The following is a 26187-nucleotide window of genomic DNA, read 5'->3' as shown; positions in this document are numbered from 1 at the left end:
TCTCGAAGGCGCTCCTGCAAGATGTTTTTCTAGACTTTACTCACACACACACACACACACACACACACGCTCATGCTCAGTGTGCAGTTTTTCCTCCATTGTGTGAAGCTCAGCAGAAGTGTGTGTGAGGGTTTTTTAGATAACGCACAGACCTTCAGTCGAGCGCTGATAACACACTTTATATTTATATGTATGTATCTCACCTCTGTGCTTTACCCTTATAAAGACATGCGGGAGAGGCTATTAATAGATGAGCACAACACATCAGTCTTCAGAACCGTCTTTAATAAGTCTGGATGATGCATGATGGATGGATCAATGCTGGTTTATAGGATGTGGTTTGCTTGTACACACCGAGCTGAAGATTTCGTTCAGGAGCAGTGTATATTTGCAGGACTTGTGTTATTATTAAATGTACAACACAGTTTTTAATTTCGGCCAGTTAGTTTTTAATATTTTAATATTTTAATTAATTTATTTATTAATTAATTAATTTATTTATTTATTTTTGCATGCATTTTTTGTTTAACACAATACTTGTGTTATGATAATTATAGAACTTTTGTATTGTTAAAACTACAATTATTATTTGTTATTTCTATATTTTTATTATTAAAAAATATAGAAAAATTATTATTATTATTATTATTATTATTAAAAAAGTTACTAAAACCCTAACCCTAAGACTTTTATTATTAAAAACATAGAACACAATTGTGTTTTTAAAAAGAATAAAACACTTGTATTATAAAACATATGATTAATTTTTATATGTAATTGTTCTTTTAAATTTGCATTTTGAATTATAAAAAGTTGGATATAATTAATAAAACATAAATATTGTATTAAATATTATGCAAATACATTTTCTCCTTTATAATTTTACTAAATATGCTTAATTACCAATATAATGTCACTTTTTGAGACCAGGAAACATTTAGCTCTCAATAATATATGTAAATATTTCTGTGTTGACTCATTATTCAGATATTCAGATATTTTAAATAATAAAACATAAACATTTCTTATTGAATTAAAATAATAGATTTATTTTTTCTTTATAGTAATAGTAAATGCGCTTAATAATTAAAATAATGTCCTAAATGTAACAAATAAAATAACATTTAAACACTTTTTTTCCCTTATGACCTGGGATTTGTGATATTCCTTTTAGCATAAGAATTGTCGTTTTATGATAATGCTAATTAGTATTATAATGAATATTGAAATGTAAATGAACCTGAGATTTAAAATCTGTGTATCTTTATTAATTTATTTAAATGTTGTATATTTTTATTGCAATTAATAAGAATTTGAGTGCTATTATTTTCAGAGATAAACTGATTTTAATGTAACATGAATATTAAATGATGTCATTTAAAGTTTATAAATAAAAACTACATGTATTATACGATTAATAAGTAAATTACATAATAATTATTTAAATATGCAGTTATAATATTTATATTGGACGACACGGTAGGACTGTGGGTAGTACGTTCGCCTTACAGCAAGAAGGTCGGTTCAAGTCCCGGCTGGGTCAGTTGATGTTTCTGTGTGGAGTTTGCATGTTCTCCCCGTGTTGGCGTGGGTTTCCTCCGGGTGCTCCGGCTTTCCAATACTGGGTTGCAGCTGGAAGGGCAACCGCATTGTAAAACATATGCTGAAATAGTATATGCTTTTTTTTACACTGATTAATGTTAAGTGTATGGCTTTTATTCAAGCTAGATCTGCAGATTACTGCTATTTAGGCTTTATAACTTGCACTTATTCAATATTTCAGACACATTAGCACTTTCTTCAGAGTCTGATCTGTTAGTCACGCTGCAGAAAGTGCCGAGAGCGATATTTCCTCTATCCAAAGTTCATCTGTGGTCATATTCGCTGGTTTAAAGCGGTTTCAGACTCGTGACGAGCTATACGAGGCGTCATGTGACCCGATGACATCATCCGATATGCAGATTTGCCAGTCATTATGCTAATGTGAGGAGTCAATAACTGCAGATTCATACACTGAACAAAAAGACCTTTGAGATCATTCAGAGTCACAGAGCATCATATGAGGAGTGCAGGAAAACAGCTAGCAAACAAACTCACATGGCCTTTTAGGACAGTCGAGTCAGAATTATTCATCCTCCTGTGCTGTGTTTTTATTAAAGTATTTCCCAAATAATGTTGAACAGATTCAGGAGTTGTTCACAGTGTTTCCTCTAGTATTTTGTCTTCTGGAGAAAGTCTTATTTGTTTTATTTCAGCTAGAATATCAATGTTATTCGCCCCCTTCAGCAATATTAGTGTTGGATTGTCTCCAGAACAAACCACTGTTATACAATGACTTGCCTAATGACCCTAACTTTACCCTAATTACCCTAGTGAAGCCTTTACATGTCACTTTAAGCTGTATAGAAGTGTCTTGAAGAACATCTAGCCTAATATTATTTACTGTCATCATGACAAAGAGAAAAGAAATCAGTTATTAGAGATGAGTTATTAACACTATTATAATTGGTATTGTGTTGAAGAAATATTCTCTCTGTTAAACAGAAATTGGGGAAAATAAATTTCAGGAAGGCTAATAATTCTGATAAATACAGACTTCACCTGTATGTTTGTGGCTGTTTTTAATGTGAAATTAAATTCTGTGCTGCGTTTCAGACTCCCTGGAAAAGGGATCTTGTATCTCAGTGGGACTTTCTAGCAAAATAAAAAGATAAATAAATAAACAAGTAAGAATGTAGATTTTTTTATAAGATTTCTGTGTATTTTTAAGTGCAGAAATCACAGGAATGGAAGCAAATACTGCTATAAGTTTTAAAAAAAACATTTTAGGTCGCATATAAATCCTGTAGACCAGTGGTTTACAAACTGTGTAGGCTTTCTTCTAGTGCGGAGGAATCGCTGAATACTTAGGCCCCGTTTACACTAGTGCGTTTTAGTTTTAAAACGGCGTTTTAGAATGAAAACGATCCGCGTCCACACTCGCGTTTTACCCAGCGTTTCTGAACTGCTCTCCGTCCACACCAAAACGCTGAAAACGCACATCACGTGACCACACACACACTCTCGGGCAAGCGCTGCAGCCTATCTACCCAGATGAGAGCTCTGCTAGTCGGACTTCTCATCAAGCATCTCCCGCTGGATCTAATCTCACTATATTTATTAAACGTGATATTTCATTTATCTTGTTGTCTTTATCTAACGACATATTCCCTGACTTTGGGGATTGGAATCTATTACTTGTTCTCAGGTAACGTGTTTTGGCTGAGCGCAAAGATAAGTTAATGATTAATGTAAGCACGTACATTCTGTATATTGACTGATCGCTTGCCTTTATTTCCTATAATGTATAAACTTATTGTATGTTATACTTTTAAAATGGCCATTATCGATTATTAAAACTGATATTCAGCAGAAGAGAGGGTGTGTTTCGTATTTTCACTGAAATTGAAAGGAGGCAGTTGTTATCGGCTCCGTTTTGTTATAAATATCCACACAGTGAAGATGACGCTCATGCAGCACGACGCCTCAACATTTCTGCTGTCTGTTTAGTTGTTAATATTAAAATGAAAATAGGCAGTTCCTTAAATCATGTTTACATTTTATTGTTGATAAAGTGAAACAACATAGACAGGGTGATGTGAATGAAGTTATAAAGTACACTGTTCCCTTTGAAGATTTACCCGTGTCCTCGGTATAGTCTGTTGTCCATATCAAACTGAGAAGAAGAGATGCAGCCTTGATCAAACTTGCGAAGTCTGAACTTACAAGGAGAGGATGCAGGACTGAACTGTGTGTGTTAGTCTACTTAATATTCAGGAAAAGCCCCAATCAGAGAGGCGAATGTCGGCAGCCCCGCCTCCGTTTTCAGATGTCTCCGTTTTCCATCATCCACACTGAGACGGAGCAGCAGCGTTTCAGAATGAAATCGGCCTCTCCAGCGTTTTCGTTGTCTTTCCTCCCCATATTTGTAACTGTTGTTGGGGGGCGTATCCCGTATTTTTATATGTTGGCAGATAAAGTTCAATCACTCGCTTTTCTGACACACAAAGCCTACTCTAACACGCAGTAAGCAGATCTAATTTAAATATGTGAATCCAATTCATATGTTTACAATACTCTAAAAAATGCAAGGGTATTTCCACCCAATTCTGGGTGTAATAGGGACTAACCCAACTGCTTGGTATTTTTTTTTTTTTATTAAATTAATAGGACCAAAATTAAACCAGTGTTTGGGTAAGTCCATATTTTACCCAATTTGGGGTTTAAATAACCCAGCATTTTTTTTTAGAGTGAATACAAGTTAATGTTTACATTTCAAATATATGCAAATAAGCCATATATACATGCATCATATATTTCAAAAGAGTTTATGCATGAATATGATGACTATAGCTCATATTTATGAGGTTCAAGGAAGATTTGCAGGTTTTGGTGAATAGGCTACTTCAAGATAATACATTTCAGTACAGCAGTTTTCCTTTTACTTTTTAAGAGCAGTGCCTTTTTAACTTTTAAAAGCACATTTTAATTTAAATATTGACGTTTTATTTATTTGTTTAGCTGTAAGCACAGTGCAGTGTTATTGTTCAAACTATGGGCTCTATTTTGACGGTCCATGCGCATAACAGAAAGCGCAGGGCGCAAGCGCATTCAGGGCGTGTCAGAATCCATATTTGCTCCTTTAAGGACGGAAAAATCCGCTTTGAGCCGTGGTGCATGGTCTAAAAAGGCTGAGTTTATTTTCTTAATGAGTTTATAGCTTATAGTTATGAGGTTCAAGGAAGATTTGCAGGTTTTGATGAATAGGCTACTTCATGAAAAGACTTTACAGTACAGCAGTTTTCCTTTTTAAGAGCAGTGCCTTTTTAACGATAGAAAACACATTTTAATTTAAACATTGACATTTTATTTATTTGTAGGCACAGTGCAGTGTTAATGTGTTTAAAGTGTCTGACAATAATAAATATTCATAATAATATGAATTAATCTGCCATGTTTTTGACCTGTGCAGAGCTGTAGCTGCTTAGGTCTGCTACAATACTGTATTTCAACACCAGTCATTATGGTGGTACTTAGAGAGACATAGGCTGTTTCTCAATATGCGTTCATCAGCGGTCTTGTGTCCTCGTGTTCTCTTGCAACGTCATCATCAGCTGTGTTCAGTTCCAATGCTCAAGACCGCAAGTACGGAGGACGCGTGAAACTTCCCCGGATGTGTTCTTGATATCGAGGACGCACCGATGCAGACTTGAGCAGCGAACTCGCTCTGGAAGTCCCAGAAGTGATTGCGACTGGAGGTGGGAAGCGCTGCGTTTTATTTAGATTTATTATGAAAGTTCAGAGATATCACTTATTTACCTCAGGAGTTTCCCTAAATGAAACGATGAAAGTAAACATTAACATGGACATCTTAATAAAGGAATAAACACATTAAGGGTGTTTGTTTGCTGAGATTCGTATTAAAATCAGTTTTATTTCTATTGTGCATATAGTATATTTATAATGCTTTTATGCAAAGTATATATTTTGAAGAGGGGGGAAACAATAAATCGTTGTATGAGTGCTGTAATGTTTAAATAATTTACTATTTAAAACGCGTGAAGGTCATGTGACCATCAGGAAGAACGCAGCATCCCATTTCTCAAAGGACGCGTTCTCTGCCCTCGCGGTCTCCTGAGTTCGTTCTTCCAAGGAAACCTGGCAAGACCGCTCTCCACAAGAACACAAGTCCGTTCTCTGCGTTCTTGGAATTGAGACACAGCCCTTTTTTCTGAGGTGGTACTTGAGTTTGAGAAGCACTGCTGTACACAATATCATTGGTACTTGTTTCTTTTTAAATGGGTTTGTTTTGGTTGCCCTTCTTATTTAAAGCAGTTTCTAGTTCCATTTACCTTCTCGGGATTATTCAGTTTGTTCCAAGAATTACAACAGAAACTGTCCGCAGGTCATTTCAATACAAGGCTCCTTTTGACTGGAATAATCTCCCCGTTTTAGATCAATAACACCCTCTAGACCAGGGGTCACCAATCTCGGTCCTGGAGGGCCGGTGTCCCTGCAGGGTTTAGCTGCAACTAGCCTCAACACACCTGCCTGGATGTTTTAAGTATACCAAGTAAGACCTTGATTAGCTTGTTCAGGTGTGTTTGATTAGGGTTGGAGCTAAAATGTGCAGGACACCGGCCCTCCAGGAACAAGTTTGGTGATCACTGATCTAGACACTTTATCAGGACTGATTTATTGTCTTTTTAGGCAACAACTTGTAATAAAAAAAGTTTTTATTTCCATAATATTTGCAGCCAGGTTTTAGTGAACTTGCAGTATTGTTGAAAACACAGAACTTTAAGTTCTTATATGTAAAAAGGCCTTAATAGATGCAATGCCATTCAGGTATTTAAATATCTGACTATTGACACCAGCACAATGATCACAGTACTGAAGAGCCTCACAGCAGCTCGATCACACGATGAGAGAGAGAGACACTTGTGATTAGTTTGTGAGATCGGCCAGCATTACAGAGATCGGAGCATCCCTAGTAATATAGTTTGGTATATTTAACTTCAGCCCATGGCTCTCGATGATATTTGGTTTTTGGCCCTTTATGCAAAAAGGTTTGGGCACCCCTGCTATAGACCATGAGAGTTGGTTCTGGTGTAGTGTGCTGCTTGTTTGTTTGTTGTGTTCAGCTGTCTGTATGTGTTGATGTGTTTTGATTTATTTGTTAGGGACCCCCTCAAAAAGGAGATGCTTCATCTCAAGGGTCTATCCTATTTAATACATTTAAGTTCAGATCATAAATTCCCCTGTAATTGTAGGGAGTGAGTGCAGTTTTACAGTTTAGTTGTAGAAGCTGCTGAATGTAGCTTCGGGGCTCTCCAGCAAGTGTCAACTCGTATTTACTCTATTATAACAACACAAAACTACACACTAGTGGACTCGCAAACACCCACGAGTGGCCCAAATCTCATTCTTGTGCACTATAACATGCCTTTGTAAAGTAGAAATTGCGTAAGTACACTAAATGTCAGGAGATGAGCAGTTTTCTGTATTTCATGATGCTTTTTTCATTGTTTATTTATACTTTTGAATTGCATTATGGGATCTTGGTCTTTTTTCAACAACTTTTAACCTTGAAATGTTGGAAAAAAGTGACTTTTATTAACATTTGTAATGATTTATAGTGATGCACTCACCGGCCACTTTATTAGGTACACCTGTCCAACTGCAAGTTACTTATCAGCCAATCACATGGCAGCAGCTCACTGCATTTCAGCATGTAGACATGGTCAAGAGGATCTGCTGCAGTTCAAAGTGACCATCAGAATGGGGAAGTTGCTGCCAGACGGGCTGCTCTGAGTATTTCAGAATCTGCTGATCTACTGAGATTTTCATGCACAACCATCTCTAGGCTTTACAGAGAATGCTCCGACAAAGAGGAAATATCCAGTGAGCGGCAGTTCTGTGGGCGCAAATGCCTTGTTGATGAGGCCAGAGGTCAGAGGAGAATGGCCAGACTGGTTCCAGCTGATAGAAAGGCAACAGTAACTCAAATAAGCACTCGTTACAACCGAGCTCTGCAGAAGAGCATCTCTGAACACACAACACGGCCAACCTTGAGGCGGATGGGCTACAGCAGCAGAAGAGCACACCGGGTGCCGCTCCTGTCAGCTAAGAACAGGAAACTGAGGCTACAATTCACACAGACTCACCAAAACTGGACAATAGAAGATTGGAGAAACGTTGCTGCTCTGATGAGTCTCCATTTCTGCTGACACATTCGGATGCTCGGCTCAGACAACATGAAAGCGTGGATCATCCTGCCTTGTATCAGCGGTTCAGGCTGGTGGTGGTGGTGTAATGGTGTGGGGGAGATTTTCTTTGGGTCCATTAGTACCAATTGAGCATCAACGCCACAGCCTACCTGAGTATTGCTGCTGACCATGTCCATCCCTTTATGAGCACAGTGTCTCCATCTTCTGATGGCTACTTCCAGCAGGATAACGCAGCATGTCATAAAGCTCAATCATCTCAGACTGGTGAACATGACGATGAGTTCACTGTACTCAAATGGCCTCCACAGTCACCAGAGCTCAATCCAATAGAGCAGCTTTGGGATGTGGTGGAACGGGAGATTGGCATCATGGATGTGCAGCCGACAAATCTGCAGCAACTGTGTGATGCTGTCATGACAATATGGAGCAAAATCTCTGAGGAATATTTCCTGTAGCTTGCTGAATCTTACGCCACCAAGGATTAAAGCAGCTCTGAGAGCAAAATGGGGTCCAACCCAGTACTAGTAAGGTGTACCTAATAAAGTGGCCGGTGAGTGAGATTACACTACAGAAACCTTGTAATAAACTGCAGCACATTTTCTCTTGTTTAACAGACTTATTTATTTAGGCATTATTTATTATGCATTATATTATTTCAAATGTCTGAAATGTCAATAAAAATTACTGTTTAACTGACAGAGCAGAGATCAACATCCCATAATGCTATTCACAACCATAAATAAACACAAAAACCCATACGGAAATTGATCATTAACAGATATTTCTTACAGCTGTAGAAATGAACATACTTTTTTCCTCTCCGAGCTAATTGGATGCAATAAAGTAGGCAAATCATTCAGAAAGATGGGGAAAAGGGTGTGTTGTCAAAGCTGAAGGAGCGTGGTTGAGTATGTTAGCCACGCCCACTACCTGAGACTGACATAATCTAAATCTGCGTCTCAAATGGCACACTATACACTCATGCACTATGTACTTATACACTTACACACTCAACAGCACAGTAAATGTATGTAGTGTCGTCCCAAATGCAGCACTGATGTTTTTTTACTAAGCGGAAATTCAAGCCGTTTCCCTGATGACGTTTACGGTAGCAAAATCAGTAAAATAAACAGAGGTGGAAAGAGTACCTGAAAACCATACTTGAGTAAAAGTACAGATACCTTACTGTAAAAGTTACTCCATTACAAGTTACAAGTCACTAATTCCAATAAGACTTGATTAAAAGTATTAAACAACCCAGTCTCATTCTGAAAACGTAGTCCAGCAGACGTTTCTGGAGACCGCGAAATACAGGAGGTACGTATTTGTGCAGTTTTTGTTTTTGCGAATCCGCGAGAGGCCGCTGTGTGCGCTTTATCGTATCTCGAATGTCTCTCGCGAGTGCCGTTCGCGCCCACCCTGTTCTCGCGTCAACCCACCAGAGGCCGCTGTCTGACTGAACGAATGATTGACTGTGCGACCGGCCAATCAGCTGACCCGCCCTCCTCCTTCCCTGAACACAACCAGTTTTAGCGATTGACCCGCCCGCCCGCTTACTTCCCTAAACCCGAGCAACAATTTAGCCGTCTAGAAAGAGAAAAGCCCTCATCGGGTTTTTTCACCACCTTTTCGGATTTCACCACGTTGTCACCCTGTTATTCACTCGTTCACTTTATTCTTTGGATTCTGTTTTTGTCTTACCTGATTTCTGAAACCGCTTTTTACGGTTTAATTAAGTTGTTTAGGGAAAATAAACGTAACACTTGTAATATTAAATTATTACTGAGTAGATGGATGGACAATATACCAGGACAAAAAATGTACGGTCAATTCGTTTATTCCTCATACGAGGAGAAGAAAAATGAAGCCAGCAAAAGAGAGGCTTACATGTGTGCGCTTTGTACAATGTATATATAATAGGAAGAAGAAAAAAAAAGAAATACTATCAAAAGTTTTAGGGGACAAAGGAACTAGAGTGGTGCCAAAGCAAAGAACTAAACAAAACCAAAAGCCGCCTAAACTAGAACACAAGATCCCCCTCTAAACTTACTAATAAAAATCAAAATGTGAAAAAGAAACCGAAATCTTCAGCGTTTGCGACGCCACACCTAAACTCCCTGAAATAATAAACAAAAATACAAAATGTGGCGCTCACCCACTTACCTAGTGTTTCTGAACATTGGAGTTACCTACGGGCAAAATGTATGTCGCGCGACTTAGTAAACTATTCCCTTTTCCCCAAAAAGGAATGATCAACTCTTTAACCATGACCTAATTTACATCGATGTAATTATTCAGAAACACAGAACAAAGCATACATTATGAACAGCAGCGAGCGAACACAAACCAACACACACACACATAGCACTCTGAAAAACAAGGCGTGCCGGTCGAATTTAAAGTCCACAGAACGAAGTCCAATAGGTCCACGAGGAAACGCCCTAATAAGGAGTGACAGGCTCGGGATCCAATCAGCAGGTACCTAGCAGAGAAAAAGTAGCGGAACAAAAGGTGATAGGACGAGACAAAGAGCGAATGACAGACAAGGAGATGTGAAGGGAGACAAGCAAAACAGAGAGGGAGAAGGCACAAAAATACAAACTCCCACGGACCGTAACACCGCTCTTCCCCGTACTCGAACCTGAACGCCTTTGTCAACTTCTCTTCTCTGCATCTGAAGACAAACTGATTGCAGCGGGAAAGCCCTCCACACGGAGGTAAGCGGTCAGCCGGTAAGCGCAAAAGGGAACAGCGTCACACCCCCCGTAGCGTTCGCTTAAAAAATGAAATGCAGCCATACATACCTCCCGGGACGTAATTCGCGGTCTCCAGAAACGTCCACGGGACTACATTTTCAAAATGAACCTGGGTTGGTATTAAAGTATCCAATTTTAAAAGAACTTAAGTATTTTAATCATACTGAATGTAGGCTCAAAGAACACCAAGAAGGGTTTTATTTCCTAAAAATAGAACAAAAAGTCTCAGTCAAACTCAAATGTTCAAAAAAAAGGCACAATTTAATAAAAGAAAAGTAGTAAAACGTAAAAAAAATCAGAGCTGACTTTCATGTGATTCACCTCTCAGTCTCAGAGGGGGGCAAGACTTTTATTTTGAGGAGTTTTTAAATTGATTAGGATGCTTTCTCTGTATTAAAATTAAACCAAGAGGAGCCATGTTATTTTTCAACTTAGTAAACTACATATAAATTCAGTGAAAAATACATCACAAACTCACAGCTAAATGCACCTGATGCACAATGTAAAATTTCAGTGATACATTTAGTCACGTTGCACAAAAAAAGCTAAAACAGTCATGTCATGTCGCAGTGCTTTTTGCCATATCAGTAGCTGTATTAACTTTTGTTAACATTGTGCTTACAATACCATTGTAAAGTCAGACGTAATTTGACTAAATTCACATTCAATTAACATTAAATAGACTCTTACTTCAATGTGTTTTCTCAAATTTGACGATACATTATTAAAAGCACTTATTTTGGGGGTTCGTGGCAAACAAAGTGCATCCTGTAAGAGCCATTCTGCATATCGGCAAATGAGAACTTTTCTTTCAGATAAGGCCATGGATGGTCATCAGTGCTGGCACTGCTTGATGTGCCGACTTCGGCTTCATCACTGGCTGCAGCCATGTCGCTAATTAAACACCTGGCATTAGGCAAGCTGCTGATTCATATTCACGTGATTTAGCTTATAAATTGCATACAGTACCTTCAGCAGCCTGCAGATGGCGATATCGCCTCGTCCGCCCAACAAATTTGCCGTGGTAGATAAAGATGCCGACTTGTCGCGCATCAGAATGTAACGAGTAACAATAAGCGTCCGTTTAAATGTACTGGAGTAAAAAGTACATATATTCAATCAGAACTGTAGTCACAGAGAGTAAAAGTTGCTTTTATTTTTAATACTCAGTATAAGTACAAAGTAGCCAAAAAAAAGTAAAGAAGTCGATTTACTTAAGTACTTTACACCACTGGAAATAAATGACTAAACTATCAAATAATACCTGCCATGAGTATAACCGCATTCACCATCGGGAGGCGCTATAATCCCTCTCGTGGGGGAATTTTGCTTTCACCATCTAAAATAAATAAAGTTATCCAGCATGTGCGCCCCATAGCTCCGCCCCTTGAGCAAACCTGCGGTTGTTGAGTGCGTGGCTGCGTCTGAAACCGCCTACTACTCAGTAGGTTCTGCATTTGAATTTAAGTGTACTACTCGGCCGTTAGAAAAGTACGTTCTTTACAGTATGAATGTGAAAGTATGAATGGAATTCGGACGTACTACATCTTCCATTTTGTCATGGTCACGTGATCTACTTGCGTCAATTGCGTTGCTTCTTCCATTCATGAATTCTCTCGCGGGGCATCATGGGATAGCCCAGCATGCATGGGATGCGCACTCCAGAATCTCGCCGGAAGTAGTAGGTCATCCGGGTACTTCTCGCATACTGATTTTCGAATTCTATCAATTCAGACATACTACGCTCGCATACTGATTTTAGCGTACTATATAGTATGGAAGTATGCGGTTTCAGACACAGCCCTGTCCATCATAACACATTTCATTTAACCGGCTGAATGAGTGCATCATCCGGGTAATCAAGGGTGCTTTCACATCTGTAGTTCGCTTCATTTGGTCTGGACCAAGCGCAATAAATGATTCAGTGTTGCATTTTCTGCCGTCTTTGGGTCGTCTTCACACCACACTGCTGGCTTTGGTCCGAACCAGTTGAAACGAACCAAAATGCAGTCATGTGACAAAATCCACATCTCTCATTGGCCAGATGTTGTTGAACATATTTCCTAAACTGCTTATTGATTGGTCAGAATTCACGTGCGGGAAAATGCCAGTGAACTCCTGCAAGTAAACAAAACCTTTTACTCTGGAGGGGCGACTGCGCTACTGATTGTATCTCTGCTTTAGACAAACTATACATTACAAGAATGAAACGCGGCCGTGTAGGGAAAACAGTGTTTAATGCATCGACGTCACTTCAGGAGGAGAATTAATTTAGCTAAACTGCAACATGATCATCTTGCGGAAATATTACCAACGATCCATCAGCTCATGCTTTCCCCTCTCTCTCTCTCTGTTGGTAAAGCGCTGTCAACAAATATTTCTCCTCCATATCTCATAATGCAGGGGTTGCCAAACTTTTCAGCCCGCGACCCCCAAAATGACAATGCCAGTGACTCGTGACCCCCAATATTCTCTGAGGTGGTGGTTATAAATACAGAAACCTTGTATGCAATGACACACACACACCAATAGACCCAAGTCTATTCTTTGTTTGTTTTTTTATGTATGTCAGTGCTGTAAATGGGCTAGAAAGTTTAACCTGCTGTTATAAAATCAATCTGTGCATCTGACAGTATTAACTATAAGCTACTATAGTAACTATATAGTTTATAGTAACTATAAACGACTATTTTTTTCTCTTTAGTAGGTTATTGATAAAATGCAGTAAGTCTTAAGGTTTAATAAAAATGTATTTTTGAAAATCACCAGGCGACCCCCTTCATTGTCTCGCGACCCCTCGAGGGGTCCCGACCCCCACTTTGAGAACCTCTGCCATAATGCACAGCGCATCGGCCTACGGCAGCTGGATTAGTCCAAAAGGCGCAGCATTTTTTGCGATTGGGCCTGTTTTAGCACGGATCATATTCTCACCACAATCGAACCGCTCCAGGGTTTGTTTGAAAGCGTACCGACTCCACCTCTTCAAGCAGGTCTCGGTACGCTTATTTGGTCCGCTTTTAGTGCGCACTCGAGTACGATTGCTTGGAAACAAACTCTAGTGCGATTCAATCGAACTAAATAAGGCAGGTGTGAAAGCACCCTAAAGTGCACTTATTATTTTTATTTGATATTTTGTTTGTTTTCAGTGTGAACGCACTAACTTGCACTATTTATACCACAAAATGGTGTAGAATAGTGCATAGGGATGCGATTTAGGACGCAGCCTAAGAATTGAACTGAAAACAAACAGGAAGTGCTTTTTCAGATTTCAATAAAATATTATGAGGACAAACTATTGATTTGTTCTTAATGATTTGCACAGATGAATTGTTCAGCACAAAACTAGCACTGTGAGACACGACATCAATATGGTTAGATTGGACTTCATTATAGTCAGAATCAAAACAATTGTAAACTGATCTTCAACAGCAATCAGCAAACGTGTCGCGTCTTCAACTTGAGCATTAGAAAACTTGACAAAATCATCAGCAGGTTTAGTTTTAATGCCTTTAAATCCCAGCGCTTCTTAAAGCAGCTCCACCCGGGGAGTCTCCATCTGTCAAAGGCTGAGATTGAGCATTTATTGTGTGGTGAATCACAGACGCTCTCTGTTATTATCAGCACATGCATTCAGTTCTCTATAGGCTTTACAACTGACCGCAGATCATTCCAGGACCACCGCGACTTAAAAGCAGACCTTTTATTTGTGTGTGTGAGGATGCATGTGCTTTAGATCTGGATTTAGTGTTGTTGTATTTATATACAGTGACCACAAGGGAATAAAAACAGACTCATGCACAGCTGAAGTCAAAATTTCCTTTGTGAGTATTCCCCAAATGATGTTGAACAGATTGAGGAATTTCTCACAGTATTTCCTCTAGTATTTGTTTGGTAACACTTTACAATAAGGTTCATTAGTTAATGCATTTACTAACATGAACTAATCATGAACAACACTTGTTCAGCATTTATTAATCATATTTGAGCATTTACTGATGCATTATTTAAATCCAAGTGCATGCTTGTTGACATTAGTTAATGCACCATGAGTTAACATGAACTCACAATGAACTACTATATTTTCATTAACTAACGTTAACATGAACAAATACTGTAGTAAATGTGTTGTTCATTGTTTGTTCATGTTAGTAAATGCATTATTTTTTAGTCACTTTAAGCTGAACACTAGTGTCTTGATTAACATCTAGTCAGATATTATGTGCTGTCATCATGGCAAAGAGAAAATAAATCAGTTATTAGATATTCACAAGACAACAAATATCGATAATAACTTACAACACAGGGCTGTAGCTAGCCTGGTGGACCCTTTTGCAGTTATTAGCCTCATTTTCTATTTAACTATTAGGTTTAAATACTTTAAGCACTATTATTTTGCAGGATTGGCTTGTCAGATGGTCATCAACCACACTTTTGGATGTACCAAAAACATTTACTAAAAATTTAGAAAAAAAAAAAAAAATGAGAATAATACTTATTTTTCGAATGCAGATTTATTACTCCATTTATCATCAGAAAAAGGATGCTGTTACCAGCCTATAGTAATTTATTAGGCTATCATAAACTGGCCAGCTTATTCAACTTTCTTCAGTCACGCTGAAACAACAGCCAAAAGAGGATTCCATCTTAGAGCCTTCCCCGATGGTGGTTTTCACAATTAATTATGACATGGCAGTCAAAATAGCAGAAATGAGCCTTGTTTTTGTTTTCTTATTGCATACAGGAACAATCATTCAACACAATACAAAATATGAAACATGCAAAAAAAAAATAAAAATACAACAATGGTAAGTCAACAAAAAACAAAAATAAATCAAAATAAATGAAATTACACAAAGTCTAGTGTACAGCATTTCTACATCCAATGATATTAGGAATTGACAGGGGATGCAAAAAAAAGTGTTAATAATTAATGCATATCTCAGATGTTTTGTTTTTCAACAATTTCACTGTAGAAATAATTTCAAACTCAATACAAAAAACGGTCAATGAGGGGATGATTTAGAAAATTTCTGTTTGTGTGTATAAAACTGCCAATAAAATAAAGAGATTTACAATATATTAAAGACATTTGTTGGATTTGTTTTCTTAATTAAAAATAATATCTTTGAATGTAAAATAATAACTAAGTTTTGTCCTTTTAAAAAAATATATTTGGCTAGATCTTTCCAGAAATTCTTTACAATGTTGCATTCAAAAAACAGATGGCAAAGGCTCTCCTAATCCACATTGCAGAAACCACAGAAATCCTCCGTGTCAATGCACTTTGATTAAAACGATTTTACTGGGTAAATTGTATGTAATATTTTAAAATGCATTTCCTTAACTTTATTATTAATAGAATATTTGAAGGGATTTAACTATAATAGAGTTCCAGAAAAAAAATTGCCTCTAGGAGTAATTTTATTTTGCTTCTGAAAAATATTACGAATATGTTTGTTAGTGCATTTTTTATCAGTCAACTCAACACCTTCTAAATAGTTTTGGATTTACAGCAGATAGAGGATTATAGCAAATATGATTTTTAGCGAGTTTAATAATTTTTACAGGGATAGATTTAATAATTGAATTAAATTCTCTAATCAATATTGGGAGGAATGAGCTTGTGTATGGGACAAATTATGGACCTATGTCTACTTTCGAACCTCTTTCGAACCACCCGAACCCCCAGAGACTTGTTTACAAAAGCCTTAATTAAACGGGGGATATTTTAAATCCCTGCATTTGTGGATGGCATGCGTAGTAATATAAATGACAATATAAAATTTTGCATAATTTTCATCTCTCGCCTAAGCATGTGCGTCATTACGCTCGGTGCGTCGTCCAGTGACGTAATTTTGAATCGTCCCGCCCCCGCTTTTGAGCTCCAGAGAGGCGGATAGAAGAGCTCCGCTTAGCCGCTGACAGACGCTCCACTGCCGGCCACAGACTCTACCGCGCCGCCTACGGTAAGCTCCAGCCTCTGGGCTGATTTCTTACCATTATAAACGCATTTGAGTGTTTTAGTTCGTTTAGATTATCGCGTAAATGTATGACTGAATGTTCGGGATGACATAAATCTGTGTGTTTATGTTCGCTTCAGTGGCGTTTGTGTAGAAAGGACGCAACATCTGTGCGTAACACATTATACATCCAAATAACGCTATAATTCAGTATATTAACGCAGCGAACGCTTAATGTTAGCAATGTTTTATAGTCATATTTGATCTTAAACACTGATTTCTGCGCTGACAAACACAAGACGCGTCGGATAATACTACACATTCGCTGACAGATGCCAAGCTTGAGGTTTTAATGTAGATATTTTATTAATATTCTTTAATAAATATTTATAATATACTAGTATTCAGCTTAAAGTGAAATTTAAAGACATAACTGTGTTAATTAAGCAAGACATTGGACAAGAGTGATTTATAGCCAATGAATAAATAAATAAGGGGGCTAATAATATTGACCACAGCAGTTTTTACAATAAGAAAATAATAAAATATATATAAATAATTATTTTATTAAAATGTGAATTATATTTTTGGCATTTGTTTATCGCGTTTTGATTTGTGGAGCAAATTGACACTTAATTAACATTACCATAGCTAAGTCCACACTACGTTAATGTTGTATTGTTCTGTGTAAAATTTATATTCATTATATAAGTTTATACCTCGTGGCAGCTGAGCGCTTGATACTGATTGGCTGATGAGAATTCTCAGGTGTGCCATTATTTTCTGATTAAAGCACAGATAAAGTAGTTCTGGCAGGTTTTGATCATTAACCGTTTCTATATGTATAGACCGTTTTGAGGTATGTAAACAAAAACAATGGAATCAACGTATTTCCTATTTTACATTTTTAATTTCTGTTGACCGTATTCTTTAATGCAGAAGTGCGCTTGTTTTGGTCATTGCTAGGCCCACATGGAATCTGCGCGTGCAGATTTTTAGCCCGTCATTAATTCTCTATATTTACTTGAGTAAATGTATAAATCTGAATTTATTCAGTTTTTATTCAGTAATTTATTACGTTTTATTTCATTTATTAAGGTTTTAGTTATGATACTCCCAAAATAATTCCGCAGAAATCCGCAGATTTTTACCAAAATTCTCAGCAGAAATAGCAAAAAACTTTCGCAGATTCCGTCTGGCCCTGGTGATTGCTTTACCTTCCAGTTCAGCTGTGGAAGAAATGACTAGGAATAGTAAACCGCAGAAAACAGTCAAAGTACCTGCTCTACAGAATAATATTATAATATAATGTATTATATAGTAATTAATAATATATTAAGCAGAACTATATAATAAGAAAATGTCAGTTTGCAACATCAAGCAGCATTACAAGCTGTTTAACATCTAAAAATGTATGGAACTGAATGAGAGCGGAAGTCTCCAGCCAAAAAGATTCAAATAGCTGCGCCTGCTCATTCCCGGTGAATAGCTCTAAAGAATCCAAAAAGAGCCACACATTGATAAATAATGTTATGATCGCTGTTTTCACATTAGGTTATGATTAAATTGCCTCTTGTTACGGTTATGAAATAGTTCGATAAGCAGCAGGAAATATATACACACAGTTAAAGTCAGAATTATTAGCCCCCCTTTATTTTTATATTCTTTTTTTAAATATTTCCCAAGTGATGTCTAACAGAGCAAGGACATTTTCACAGTGTGTCTGATAATGTTTTTTCTTCTGGAGAAAGTCTTATTTGTTTTATTTCGGCTAGAATAAAAGCAGTTTTTAATTTTTTTAAACACCATTTTAAGCTCAATATTATTAGCCCCTTTAAGCTATATTTTTTTGATCATCATTATACAATAACTTGCCTAATTACCCTAACCTGCCTAGTTACCCTAATTACCCTAGTGAAGCCTTTACATGTCACTTTAAGCTGTATAGAAGTGTCTTGAAGAATATCTAGTCTAATATTATTTACTGTCATCATGACAAAGAGAAAATAAATCAGTTATTAGAGATGAGTTATTAACACTATTATGTGCAGAAATGTGTTAAACAAATCTGCTCTCCGTTAAACAGAAATTTGGGAAAAAATAAACAAGCGATCTAATAATTCCGCGAGTCTAATAATTCTGACTTCAACTCTATATATATATACATATATATATATATATATATATATATATATATATATATATATATATATATATATATATATATATATATATATACACACTTTGAATGAGCAAACCAATGTTATGTCAACATTCTTGTTACAAGCAAGCTTTAGTAAAACCATTTTTCAAAGTTGTAAACAAACATTAAAACAGATTTTACACAAACTACGAACTTTATTTATGTCCATTTAAATGTTTTATTTTGTTCAGTGTGCGTCTTTGCACTGCTTTTTATACATAGACCAAGATGGCAGCACGTAAACATGGCAAGTCTCAGCGGCTCTCCATACTTAAAATTACTGTCTGGTTTCTAATCCAAATAGCTAAAGATTCCTGAATCAAGAAGCATTTTCTAAAGGGGTGAAAATAATTTCTTATTCTAGAAATACTATGGCAAAATAGGTGAATCTTTCCTTAAAATAAGAAATCTGCTAATAGGGTAAGTAATACAGTTGAAGTCAGAATTATTAGCCCCCCTGTTTATTTTTTTCCCCCAATTTCTGTTCTGTTCTGGGAAGATTGTTTCAGCACATTTCTAATCATAATAGTTTTGAAAACTTATTTCTAATAACTGATTTATTTTCTCTTTGTCATGACAGTAAATAATATTAGACTAGATATTCTTCAAGACACTTCTATACAGCTTAAAGAGACATGTAAAGGCTTCACTAGGGTAATTAGGGTAACTAGGCAGGTTAGGGGAATTAGGCAGATTATTGTATAGCGATGGTTTGTTCTGTAGACTAACGAAAGAAAAATTAGCTTAAAGGGGCGAATAATATTGTCCCAAAAATGTTTTTTTAAAAATTAAAATCTGCTTTTATTCTAGCCGAAATAAAACAAATAAGACTTTCTCCAGAAGAATAAATATTATCAGACATACTGTGAACATTTCATTGCTCTGTTAAAAATCATTTGGGAAATATTTAAAAAAAGAAAATAAAAATCAAAAGGAGGCGAATAATTCTGACTTCAACTGTATTATTGTAATTTCAAAGAGAGAACAAGATAATTTAGCTTGCTTTAAGCAGAAATGCACTTCACTTTGACTTATTATTTCCAAAAACAACACAATATCATTAGCTTGTCTAAAAAGTGCTTCTTGATTTAGGAATCTTTAGATAGTTGGACTGGAGACGAGTAATGTTTTAACAGTGTGTACAGGGTAAACAACAATTAGCTACTCAAGTCCTTGGAACTGTTGACTTAATATTTTTAATTATGCACATAGTTCATTTACTTAACTTTAAGGCAAGTGGTCTACTCGGCTTTTAAAAATTCAGCTATATGATGTAAAAGCAGTGGGTTTACTCTTTTTCATCTGTTTTATTTTTAAAGTGAAGTCAACTAGTCGCTTTTTACAGTGTCACTTGTAAAACGTCTCACTGATTAGCGAGCTGTTGTTCACCGTATAGTTTATTTACAATGTAAAGTTCTCCAGTTACAAAGCTGTCAAATAACTGAAGCATGGAATGTGAAAACACAGAGAGACTCTGCTCCTGCATTCCTGCAGGCGTCTGCAGAATGTGCCTGATTGTAAATCAATATTCTCTATTGATCTTGAAGACTTGAGGATGAGGACTTTGGAAAAATGTTCTCCAATTTGATGTACATCAGTTAAAGAGCTGTAAATTCATGACAATATGGAGTGAAGAATGTCTGAGTGCTGATTGTAAGGCCTGTCGCAATAATCAATATATCCACTTATCACGCAATACATTTTTAGTGATGCAAAGTACAGTTTAAGTCTAAATTATTCGCCCTCCTGTTAAAATTCAATTGTTATTCCAATGTTTTTCAAGTGTTTTAACTAATTTTTAAATATGATAGTTTCAATAGCTGATTTTCTTTATCTTTGCCATGATGACAGCACTGACGCCCTATTCACACGGGGCTTCAGCGTCAACGCTTGACAGAGGGCGTGTCTGAAGTTGGAGCTGAAACGATCGTCATAGAAGCGTCAGCCAATGAAATTCAGTCAGCAATAGGCCACTGTCTGAGCTGGTGTATTTGCATACAGCGATCTGATTGGCTGACGCTTCCGTCGGCGCTTGAAAAGTTGAGCTGGTCCCAACTTCTGCAGCGAGGAACGCTTCTGAAGCGCCGCCGACGGATCCACAATGCAGTTCGGCAACGCCTGACGTCACCCATTCAAAGTGAATGGGAAGCGTTGACGCTGACGCCCCGTGTGAATAGGGCGTTAATGTTTTACTACTTGTTTTGCAAGATACTAGTATTCAGCTTAAATTCAGCGTACATTTAAATGCTTAGCCAGGGTAAATAAGCAAGTCATTGGATAAGACTGCTTTATACTGTAGCCAATGAATACATAAATAAGGGGGCTTATTATTGACCACAGCAGTTTTTACATCAAGAAAATATTAAAAATGTATTGCAGCCAAAGTAAAAGGAAATCTAAATAACTTTGAGATTGAAAAGTTTTGAAAGTGTTTTGCAGGTATATAATCTATGTTTATTCGCTAGCATAACATGGTGTTAAAATGACAATCACTCATCACAGTTGTTTCTGTTTCATATTATAGATCATGAAAGTCCTAGTAATTGTTTATGAATCAGCGTTTAAAATCAGTGTAAAGCAAAAGTTGCAGAGACTTTTAGTTCAGTGTGTTGATGTACTTTCAATTAAAATGGAACATTGAGTAGGGGGCAGGGCTTTCATTTGCATAGCATTTGTAGCAAACTAACAGTAATAGGGGTGTGGCTAAGAATATGCAGATTACCAAAATAAACAATTATTTATTATTTATTTTTCCAGTAGATTAATTTGCTTACAGATTAATTGTTTACTTAAAGAATAACAATGTGCGCCAGCAAAATAAACATATTACATTTTGGTTTCACTCAACCACTACTTAAAGGGTGTCCTTAAAAAGTCCTAAAATATCTAAAATTGAAAAAAGTTTTAGGTCTTAAAGTCTTCAAATCACTTAAATATGGTGTTTTAGGTCTTAAATTAGTTTAAACAGGTCTTAATTGTTCATGTTAGGCTACGCAGTCAGGTCAACACCCATATAATCACCAATGAAACATCTCAAACATTTGGTGTTGATGTATTTAAGTTTTTTTATTGCAAAGAAATACAATCCACAACATCTTATAAACATTTTAACGGAAAAAAATCTCCTAATTAACTATTTTAAATATGGATTAATAATCTTTCTTACAATAACATTTGTTTAATAGTTCTCCTTCATGTATCTGCTGAAGATACAGACCTGGTCATGCATAAATTTAGTTTATTATAGTTTTTAAAACTCGCAATTAAAAAATTAAACGTTGTGTTGGAAAGATTGCATGTGTACAACTTGAGTTTGCTTGTTGTGACACATTACTTAAAATAAATGCCTGAAATCACAGGTGCAAACAGCTCAATTGATTTGTTTGCATTAAATTACAAAAAGGTTAAAATTGTGCATGTAATTATCTAAAAATATGTTACATATTAATAAATGTGGGGCGTCACAGTGGCGCAGTAGGTAGCACAATCGCCTCAGTAAGGTTGCTGGTTTGAGTCCCGGCTGGGTCAGGTGGTGTTTCTGTGTGGAGTTTGCATGTTCTCCCTGTGTTGGTGTGGGTTTCCTCCGAGTGCTCCGGTTTCCCCCACAGTCCAACACATATGCTATAGGGGAACTGATCAACTAAACTGGTCGTAGTGTATGAGTGTGTATGGGTGTTTCCCAGTAATGTTTTGCAGCTGGAAGGGCATCCACTGTGTAAAACATTTGCTGAATAATTTGGCGGTTCATTCCACTGTGTCGACTCGTGATTAATAAAGGGACTAAGCCAAAATGAAAATGAAGCATATTGTGTTGTTGTCATGTCACTTCTCATGTGTGTTTGGTCGGGAGATGGAGTTTGTAGACTGAGACAAAGTTGTCGGCGATTCTTCCTGTTGAACCCTATACTCATTTTGTGTGAACCCTTGTTGCCGATCAGTCTTGCAGTGGAACACAGCAGTGGCCGAATGCTAACCTAGATAGTCATGCAGTGTGAAAACATCTGTGATGCCACTGCTTTGAGAAACCTGCAATCTGAACTCTGCATTAGACATAACAAAATTGGAATTTGCTTTTGATGAACCAAGAAGCCAGGCCATTAGAAAAATCCTTAGCGTTAGTTAGGGCTGGGTGATTTTTTTTTATTAATTTAAATTTACGTTTTGACGATGATTTAATTTTATATTAAATCGAAAAATCACAATTTAAAAAAAAAATTTATTTTGATACATTGTAATGGCCCCAATGCGCTTTGGTTCACTTTGTATGAAGCAGGTCGCACACCAGAAGTGCCGCGCAGCACCACGCAGCGCCATGGGTTTTAGAATTCTAAACGGGTTTCTATACACACACCGGCGCCATGATTCAGGACGCAGGTCATATTTCAGCTGCGCCACAGAGCGCCATCTGATTAGTGTCATGTTAAATATTGTGTGAATGTGCACGTCTGGTGTGTGATACTTTAAACTGTCATGTCAGGGCTCGAAATTAACTTTTTTATTTGGTGGCACCGGTGCTCCCAACTTCAAAAATTTAGGAGCACCAGAAAAAATTTAGGAGCACCCACCAAAAATGATTGAGCACCGCTGCAAATTGTATTTTAAGGGACTTATTGTATTTTAAAACAACATCAATTAGGACTAACAAAAACCAGAAACAACTATCTAATGCTGAGATGACATTGATATTTGTGTGCAATAATTCCAAAATGTGTATGTATTATAATTCTAGAATATTAATGATGATGAAAATGACAATAATAGTAACAATGAATTACATTTCTCATCATCATGCTGCCTTGAATGTGCTTGAATGCAAGTTATCTGCTATAAAAAGTCTGTTACTTTATGAAAAATAAATGTATAGTTTGCATCAAACAAAAATGAAGCATTGCAGTAAGGAATATTTATTTTTTACTGCTGTTTTTATATGCATGTCAGTTTAATAAATAATATTTCTGCTGCAAAACAAACAAAAGATTATAATAAATCATTCAATTCAAGGCTGAAAGCTGCAAAACAGTCATCAGTAGCCTAACTAAATAAAAAAAAAATATATACACCTCAAGAAAGAATAGGCAAAAGAAAGTAAGTAAAGTCTCACTTCTATCACTCTTTAAATGTTTTGGTTTCAGTTTGTGTCAATTTAAATGTTCAGTCTGAGCTGATTTTCATTTTTCTGTGTTTGTGGAAAAGCAGGCGAGTCAGCCGACCCAATTTATGAACAGGTTGAGCATCGGCGCAATATCGCTGTTTGTTATGAGACGCAGTTTCAGTGTAAACTTAGTAAAGGCGAGCTTCTTTGGCGATGATACAGTATTAGATTTGACTTTTAGCGGACATTTGCGCTGAACACGCAGTGAATGCAACGCATGATGATTCGGGCACCTTCTCCAAGAAGCGCGTACTCGATTGATCTCAGCTGGCGGATCAATATTCACCACATGTCATGATCGCTCTCATCTGTGCCTCAGCTTTAGGTGGGTTTTGCACTTTGCAAACCTGCGTGCTTTAAGTTTTTACTCTTTAGCCGTTTGCATTTCCCGTGGACATAAAAGCTCCCTCCCTGTCATCTAACAGTGAAAAGCCTTGGGTGATTGACGGCTAATATGAACCAATATAGCGGCAGGGAAGAGCGATTCAGCATGTTTTTACAAAAAAATCAAAACAGGTCGCACTAATGCGCCCAAATTTACTATGAGGTCGCATCGATTAATTTTCGGGCGCATATGCGACCAAAATGGTCGCAATTTCGAGCCCTGCATGTGCGCGCCGTGTCGCGGCGCCTCTGGTGTGCGATCTGCTTGACTGCCTGTTAAAGAGTGAGGTCATGTAGGATTTTACTTGTTGCTTTAGTCTGAGTCACGTCTCTGTGTGGATTGTCAAGACATATTCTCTCATCAAGTCGATAAACTCGATCACAACATGTATGAAGGGCGTAAAAACCTGCCATGTGAAAAACCGCGCCGATCTTAGTTCAAACTGCACTGATCTTTTGGTTTGAACACGAGCAGAGGTGAGGGCCTGTAGCAGTGAAAATGAAAGTAGCCGCCCCATGATGTCATTTAGCAGACCTAGTTGAAATCCAGACAGATCAGGCAGCATAATACAGAGAGTGGAGCAAAGCGCATCAAATGGTTGATGTTTAAAAGGGGTAAAAAAGAAAAATAGATTAAATATATTATTTATTATTAGACACACATCTGGTGCTTGTATTTGCTCCTGCTATACGTCCACAACTTCACAGATTGGGTTAAATTAGGCTTTACAGTTTCCGTGTTCAGTCCTTTTCTTCCACTGTATGTTTTTAAGAAAAAGGCAGCAGCTTCACAACCTGACATCCAATCAGAAGACAAAAGCCCCTTTCACACATACAGACCTTTCGGAAAGGTTGTATGTATGAACAGGTCCTTTTTGAAAATACCGGTAAATTCGTTCTGGCTATTTTCCGGAAAGAGAAGTTGTAACATTACCGGTAATTTGCCGGAATGCTGCGCTGTGTGAATGCAGAAGGAAGATTACCGTAATAAGCGCGTGCACGTCTAGAACGTGCTGACGTGAGACGTCTGCTTTAGCCAATCACAACAGTCAGGCGCATTTACGTCCGCGCGGTTGGTGAGGATAAAAGCCTTTGAATATTTTTCCAGACACATTTAGCTGCTAGAAGTTAGTCAGATCACGTTTATATGTTCTTCTTAATGCCAACTGTGCAAATAATCATCGATGAGATGCTTATGATAAGCCGTTGTTTGTTTACCTTCAAGCTTTGCGTGCCTATGAGCGCCTGCACACGCACATATTATGAACATCTCGACATGTGAAAGTGATCCTGCGAAAGTTGTTCACAATATTGATCATCCACAGAGTTTGTAATTTAGTCAAATGTTTACAAATACAAGCGCAGCCGTTTAAAGCTCATTTGTGGTGAATGATGTCAGAATTTACCGCTATTTTGCGATGGATGTGTGAATGCTCTTTTCCGGAAAATTTCCGTAACGTCCTCGCCTGTGTGAACAGCGCTTTTTTCAATATACCGGTAAAGTCGTTCCGGAAATTTTCCAGAAATGTGAAAGGGGCTAAAGACAAAGCCAAAGCCGAGCTGACAGCCAATCTTTCCTAGGCTCAGCAAAACTTGCAAAAAATCCCTCTGTATTCCTGCAACTTCAATATTTACACACACATTTCTTATTCAAATCTTCTGCAATGATATTTAACTCGTGAATTTGTTTTACATTTATTTACACCTCGTTGACCGATTTATGTATGGCATGGCCATTAAAAACACACTGTTCCTTAACCAGATGGGTTTTCAAGTTACTAATAAAGAGAGTTTTACTTCAGTCATGTTGCTGTAATGTTTTAAGTTGACTAGTTACACAATAAAAAAAAAAATCCAAATCGTGAATCGGTCAAACTTTATTAAAAAACCTAGATTTTTTTTTGCCATATTGCCCAGACCTAGCGTTAGTCCTGTGTAAGTCCGAAATAATTTATTCATATCG

The 26187-nt window shown here is 37.1% G+C and overlaps 1 protein-coding gene and 1 long non-coding RNA gene across 10 annotated transcripts in view; one reads left to right on the top strand and one right to left on the bottom strand.

Moving 5' to 3' along the window:
- The window catches only part of LOC147846603 (uncharacterized), a 151083-nt gene extending 126036 nt beyond the window's left edge, over nt 1-25047 (bottom strand). The window contains exons 1-2 of the long non-coding RNA XR_015479253.2: nt 24444-25047; nt 23022-23153 (exon numbers count right to left, since the gene is read on the bottom strand). This is a non-coding gene — a long non-coding RNA (uncharacterized LOC147846603). The remainder of the gene's footprint in view (nt 1-23021; nt 23154-24443) is intronic.
- The window catches only part of epb41l3b (erythrocyte membrane protein band 4.1-like 3b), a gene marked incomplete at its 5' end in the record, with an annotated part of 118334 nt that overhangs the window by 9102 nt on the left and 83045 nt on the right, over nt 1-26187 (top strand). For 3 of the 9 annotated variants that reach the window (NM_001443245.1, NM_001443241.1, NM_214812.2), the window contains 1 exon segment: nt 16420-16491. 9 annotated transcript variants of the gene reach the window in all.

This window comes from Danio rerio, chromosome 2 (assembly GCF_052040795.2).
Source record: "Danio rerio strain M-AB ecotype USA chromosome 2, GRCz13ab, whole genome shotgun sequence".
NCBI lineage: Eukaryota > Metazoa > Chordata > Actinopteri > Cypriniformes > Danionidae > Danio > Danio rerio.
Note: the sequence above shows the minus strand (reverse complement) of the source record. Positions and strands in the feature narration are given on the sequence as shown.